The following is a 7,650-nucleotide window of genomic DNA, read 5'->3' as shown; positions in this document are numbered from 1 at the left end:
GCAGAGGCTACATGTGAATGTGTAGTAAAAGGCTATTAGTTAAAAAAAAAAGTTAAAATGTACGTTGTACCCTGTAAAACTCATTTGAGACCATTCCATCCCTTGAAAAAATATCCCTGAACATCAAGAAAAAAATATTTCAATAGATATTTGACACCACTAACCATTTTTTATTAAGAGAAATACTATGACTTGAAATTATTTCACGCTATGTCACATCCTCAATAGATAATTCAATAGCAATAAAAAATATTTTTACGGCCATTAAGAGGCACCAAAATATGTATAAGGGATAAGTTAATAAATTATATCAAAATATATTCATAAAATAATTCAACCTCAAAGGGTATTTTATACATAGAAGGAAAAAGAAAGAAATATTTTTTACCCGTATAATGACTTTATGGGCCTTGATGAAAATTGTATTTCTACATAGAATCATGAAAAGGTATGACAGATTCATTAAGTACATTCGTAAGGGAAGGAATAAAAAGATAGCTCTATTAAATGGAGAAGACCAATAGTCCAATGTCTTCTCCAGTGGCACTATTTGAATAAAGTAATCCCTAAAGAAAAATTGTCTTATAAATCATATTTATTTTTTGTCAAAACATATAATTGATTAAATTTAAATTTGCATCACGTAACCTTTACATAAAAAAATTGCTTAGAATTGTTCACAGCATAAATATGGCTTTTTCTAATTTAACCAATCAACGTTCAGAAGACTGATCGGGAGTAAATTAGCAGAAATATTCATAGATACATCACGCTTTTAAAAATTGACGTCATAGTATAAGAGTGGTTGCGTGTTTTCTAAAAATCTGTTTTTCTTGCCAGCAGCCTGTACGATACATTAAATTAAAAATTCTAGCAATAGTGACGTCATAGACTATGTGGTTGCTTGTTTTGTCAAAATTCTACCAAGTGCTGTAATCCAAAGTGAAAAAAAAATCTATTTTTTGGATTACTTAAGTTTGTAAATGGGTGAATGAAATGAAATGTCACAATTTGCTATTTATATCAAAGCATATTTATTTTATAATAGCGGTAGTACCTGAATTTCACGGAGTAATTAGGTTTCGACTGATAAACAAAATTTGCTTAATTATATAGAAGAGAGCTCTTCAACAAATCCTCAGTGTTGTACTACATGTTTTATATGTACACTTATATGTAGCTACTCAATACTAAGAAGTTCTCTTTTCAAGAGTGATAAAATAATAATAATAGTTTGAGTTTTTTTAAATAAATATGATTTGATGAGGCAAGGAGTCCTTTAATCTCTACAGCCCTCATTGCCTGTGTTTTACCACACACTAGTTGCTAAACCCAATCCATAGACCATATAATTTATATGGTCTATGGATTAGGTTATATGATATAAATAATACTGGAAACCTGTAAGTGAAGGCTCAAGCACGCCCGCTACAAATTGGGTAGATTAATGAATACTAAAAAATTGAAGTACGTCTTAAAATCGCACTCACATTTTCTACAAACAGAGACCATCATTCTTACTTTTTTAATATTATAATAACAAAGGTAAACGTAGAACAAAGGAGACGTGATGAACAATAGTTAATTAATTTGTTTGATTATTACTTAATTAATAATTCATCATGTGTTCTGTTCCTCGATACAAACAGGGATATTTTGGCATTTCAAAGGATCCGGATGTAATTTTTCACAGATTCCCCGTAAAAAACTCCAAAAACCTGGCTAAATGAATCAATAGATACATCCCAAAATAATGAAAAATCACTCCCACGAAAGTAAGCAATGCTCACTTGTAGTATTCTGCGAACACTACCCAACAGACGGAAGTAACGGACCGGAGCAAAACCAATAAAAAACCTTTAGATTTAAATTGGGGATACAATCATACACTAATATATATATATATATATATATTCAGTAAGGGATTAATACTAAAAGGATGTAAAAAGACATAACTACTAAAATGTATTTAGCTATTTATAAATATATTTAGTTTATTTAGTATCCAAACTATTAATACTAAAGACTTCCTTTGTGACGTCATTTTGCCTTTTCTTCACTTGTAGGTTGAAAGGAACGTCTCTGTACTACCAGTCTCTATATATCTTGCATTCAGTCATCCATTTCATCTATCCTTCTCATCTACTCCATGTTTCTGGAAATTAAGAATTCATATTTCCTCTCATTATGTGAACGACATTTGTCTCCTGAGTAAGGCTATCATCTAACAACTCTGTCAATGCTCCTTAATTTAAAGAATTTGAGTCCTGAATCCCTTTTCTACGAGTCTATCTCTAAAATTTGACAATTACTTCATTCTATTAAAGATATCCAAACCCATTCAGGACCTTCCTCATCGTAATGAAGCATTCAAGAGAATCACTCTCCCATAGTGGACTGCACCGAAGAACGAAAAAGTCTCTATAATTTCACTCAAACCCATTAGGGAAGTGAAATGGAAGGCTTGTTCTCTGCTAACTCATTATCCTTGTCATCATCAATTCAAGAACGACGATTATTAAAAGGAATTTCATAGACTAACTCTACAAGGATTGCTTGAAGCAAACCACTTTTAGGATTAAATGTAGTTCAAAACTTTCATAGTAGGGATTGTTATGTAATGATTTAATTAAACAAATTCTTTATTGAAATAGAGCCGATAAAAAATTTAAGATTGAGAGTTTAATTTAACAATTTTTTAGCAAGTATGATGTATGATGCTGTGGGCTTCATAAATTAAAATTTTTCAACTGAAATTGAAAAATTTAAATGCAGATTGGGAGGCATTTTTAAAAACTACATTGTCAGGTGTTACTATTGATATCACTATGGAAAAAAAAAAAAAAACCCAAAAAACTCTTACTTTTGTTACTTATAAAAAATTAAACTAAATTTTAAGGTTAATATTTTATAATATTCCGCTAAATTTTGCTGAATGGCGTTTATTATCAAACTATATAATATAATTACAATGTATCATTTATCAAATGTCTATAAAATAAATGGGTTAATCTTATAGTCTGTTAAACATGAAAAATATAAAATATTTATGGAATTTTTTGTCGTTTGATTGACACAGAAAATACGTATTTTTTTTTAGAAATAAGAATATGTACTATTCATATTTATGTCACATTAGAATGGTTTTTAAGTTGTCGTAAATGGATTCTTTTAATGATATTTTAAAATTGTTATTTATTATATATGTAAAACTACGAATCAAGAAATTACCAAAATATGTATTTATGGTAACTATTCGAATGTTTTCTAATATTCAAAAGCCTGCAGTCAATGTAGTTATGTCATATAAATAACTTCTATTTAATATACTGTTTTTGAATCAATCTTGAAACTTTGTCAATCACAAAAGTAAAAACCTCTCTTGCAGTTTTAATAAACCAATCACGTCTCAATGTTGCTTAATTTATTCATCTAATTAAATTCTCAGATAAGCTAATCAAGCTAATGACTTGATAAATCAAATTCATTTTATAATTTATGTAATATCTCAATATTATAATTCCAATTTTAGATTAGTCATTCGCTATTTTAAATAGCCATTTTACCGACAACTTTTTTGCCGAAAGCCACTTTTCCGAACGGTACTTTCCAGAAAATTAAATAAATTTATATCTTATTTATATTATATTTGATTATGATGATACTTCAACAGTTGGTTCGAACCCTTATTGGAATTGTTGTAACAAAACTAATGGGAATCGCCTAATATGCTACGGTGTTACCTCGCTAAGACAAAAAATATAAAGTGTATAAAGTGGACACACTTGAGTACAAGAATGCTCGTCTACTACCTACGCTGACTTCTTCTACTCCACTTGTATCTTAAGCTCCACTCGCCTCTCCTTCTCCGCTATCTTGTCAAGCTCAGGTTCCTTCTCCCCTAGCCTGTCCTGTGCCTGTGGCCCCGTTTCATTACGGCTGTCAATAATTTTTAGCCGTTTTCAAAAGAGTTTACCATGTTAGTGATGCTGCTTTCAATTAATTAATCTGTTAATTAATTGAGTCGTAGGATAAAAAAGGAAATGTTTTGTGGAGGAAAAAAAGAAAAAAAAAATCTGATGGGAAATGTGTAGGCTATTTTATTTAGTGACTCTTATTTCGAAGAGGGGTTTTACTAGAAGGATGTGTTTTTCTAAGCTTTAGCTTTGTCTCCTATATTTTCTTTAGGCTGAGGACATATTCAGTACAAAAACTAAACACTCGGCTACAATTGTATGGTTGTATTCTAATATCAACTCCGATTTATATATTGTACATAGAAAATAATTATGAAATAAAGAAATAATTGTATTTGTTTTTTGCAATGCATTTCGCGACCCTATATCTGTGTCTCACAACCTTCAGGGGGGGGGGGTTGCTATTCCCACTTTGGGAACCCCTAACTTATACCCCCATCGATCTCCATTGTAGATGATCTAGCAAGGCTTTTAAAGGTGTTTTTTTACAAAATCGCTTTTTAACAGCCCAAAGTATGTGGCTGTGTTTAATGGAATCCAATCTCTTGTGGAAATCTACTGCAATGATTGCCCCCAATTTTTTATTCTCATTCGAAGAATCAACAGAGGCCCTAATATTTATACATATATAAGTTATTGTCCTATTTCTTAGAAATCCTTTTTGGTGCTCTCCTATCTTTTGGTTGAGAATATGCTCAATTTGTTTTGAAATTACTCCAGCAAGGACTCTATATGTTTCGTTTAAAACTCTTACTGTTTATACCTCCAACCATAAATTATACAGCACTCATTTTGCGACTTCCCAAATTGGCAGTGTCTTCTTGACCGGAAACATTTAACCACTTTTAAAGACAATGTGCAAAATACCCGTTAGAACAGGAAATGTACAAAATACCCGGGCAATGTGCAAAATCCCAGTCAGAGTGGGCAATGTGTGAAATGCCCGGGCAATATATAAAATTCCCAATTGTGGTCAATGGTAATTTTAACTTCATTTACATTGTCAGGTAAAATGATTGTGAGTAATTTTATTATTAAACAAATTATTACTAAGCAATTTTATCATTAAGGATTTGATTATGATACAATTTCATTGAAAGCAATTTTATAATATAGTGAAGGGATGTACAGCCTGTGGATCACAAGCTGCATTGCGGCTGCCTTTGTTTAGGTGTGGCCCACTACTCATTCTCACTTCAAGTACTATTTTATAGCAATTTTGTGTCAATATCATCAAAATGTGTAGAACGCCCATAATACGTTTTTGCTCATGAAGTGGTAGCGAGGGATAATGATCCAATTTTTGGACAAGTAATTCACTTGTACATCCCGTAGGCCATAGTTTATCATAGGATATTAGAAGGGGTCCTTGATACTCAGGATAATGATGGTGATAGGTTTTGATACCAACTGTCCTCCTGCACAACCTGTTGGATTACGGTATATTTTGTAAAATAGAATTGGGTCTTTTGTGACAATTTTCTTATGATACAAGATGTTGTCTAGTAAAAAGCTACTTTTGAATGTGTCGAAAAACATGGTCCCTCCCAGTTTCCGATCTTAATCCTTTTGATTACTCCATTTAAGCAAAGGTCTAGGGAGCTGTTTTGATAAACATCACGGGTCTGTGAGATCCTTAGAGTCCTCCACTAAGACCACATGTGATGATTTGTCAAAAGACTACATCAGTAAGATTTGTGAGGTCTTCAGGAAAAGAGTGGGGCCCCATTGAGGATGAGGAGACCATAATTAATTATTAAGGTAGATTTCAGTTATTACTTACTGGAAATATCAGTATTGATTATGTTAATACAATATAAATTTCTACACAAATATAATAGAGTATAAATTGCTAATAATGAAATTGTATCATAATCAAATCCTTAATTAACAAATTGCGTTACAATGAACTGTTTAATAATCAAATTAAACACAATCATTTCACCTGACAATATAGATGAAGTTAAAATGACCATTGACTACTCTATAGGCAATTTTATAGATTGCCCGACATTTTTATACATTACCCACTCTGAAAGGCATTTTCTACATTCCCCCCTCTAACGGGCATTTTGAAAAATGCCCCATTTCCACATTACCTGTAACATCATAACTGGAGTAATAGAAATAAAGTGGGCAACCATGCACGATGCTCATAACACGGCCTCAAGTGTCATTCGAGGTATCGTCATATCCTTCAAAGGCTTGACTTTGGTGTGCAATACAAAACATTAATTTTGATCTTAACATCACGAAAAAAAGATTTTAAATACTGCACCCCATCCTTTATTGGATGCGTCACAAACAATACAATATTCATATTGAACATAATTATTTCTTACACCTACAAATGATTACACGAACGAAAATTTCTTTAAAATATGAAAATCTTCCCTCCAACACTTCCACGTATATGTAAGTTTTTCTGGCAAGGCCTTATCCAATCCTTATTTTAACTTCCAAGTATCCTGAAATATAACCCTTGCCAGAAAAAATGTGGGAGAAAATTTACATTGAGAATCAAAACATTTAGCTGAGTCAGACAAACAATAAGTTTTGTAGGATAAGTATCAATTTTCAATAAATTCACACAAATAGATATACAATCACCATTGGGGTCCCATAAATAACCTAATGCCTTAGTTTTTTTTACTAAATAGCTCCCTTTCCTCATTAATCAATAACTTTTCATCTAAACTCCTAACCACTGAAGGTACGTTAGTACAACATTTATACTCGACTATTATTATTTAATTGGAGGTACTTTCTCAATAAAAACACTGATAAAATAAAACTTCAATTGCCTTTATTTAGATACTCTGATAATTCGCATCTTAACAAAACTTTGCATAAAATTTTAAAATCTCTTCAAGGCTACATCACGAGTCGAAAATAAATTCAATAGAGACTGAATTGTGGGAGCCTCAATCAAACCGGTTGTGTTTATATTGACTTGCTTATCAAAAACCTTATGGGCATCAAACTTCCATTTAGAGATATGCGTTTTTATCGATGCACCAACGATGCCCATTTTCTAAATTTGGAACTTTCTTGCATTTTGTCTACCACTACAATATGAAAAACCTTATTTCCCTTAAATTTTTTATTACTATGCCTCCCCCAATTACAAATCTCAACCTAGTATGTTTTGCGAATGGCTCGTCAAGTTTGATCGTAATGTTATCCAAAACCTAGGGAGTATATCAATGCCAATCAAAATGTCAAAACTAGGAGGCAATCCAACACTATCTCCCAATTTTAAACCCTTAAATGGGGAAACTTAAATATATCTACTGGTATAGGGTCAGTATATTCTGATATTCTCTCTACTTCAAAGACCAAAATAGGCATCTAAGAATTGTCAATCGACTTTAGAGATATCTGATTACGATGATAACTTTTTGTTGATGTCTCAATTTTGTCAACACCAATAATTGGAAATCTCTTTTCGACGCCTTGGGATTTTAATGTTCTTTCTAAGTTAGAAGATATCACACTTATTTGTGAGTCTTCGTCAAATATGACTCGTGAAGAAGCAGAATATCCCATATGACCGACCAACCTTCTGGCTGACATTAAAATTGAAAAAAACTATTAGGATTTTCATGTGTAAGTCCCGTACTAGACAATGCCCCATTAGAATTCCCCTTTGAAAATTTCAGGTTATTGTCGA

This window comes from Lepeophtheirus salmonis, chromosome 13 (genome assembly GCF_016086655.4).
Source record: "Lepeophtheirus salmonis chromosome 13, UVic_Lsal_1.4, whole genome shotgun sequence".
NCBI classification, from domain to species: Eukaryota; Metazoa; Arthropoda; class Copepoda; order Siphonostomatoida; family Caligidae; genus Lepeophtheirus; species Lepeophtheirus salmonis.
Note: the sequence above shows the minus strand (reverse complement) of the source record.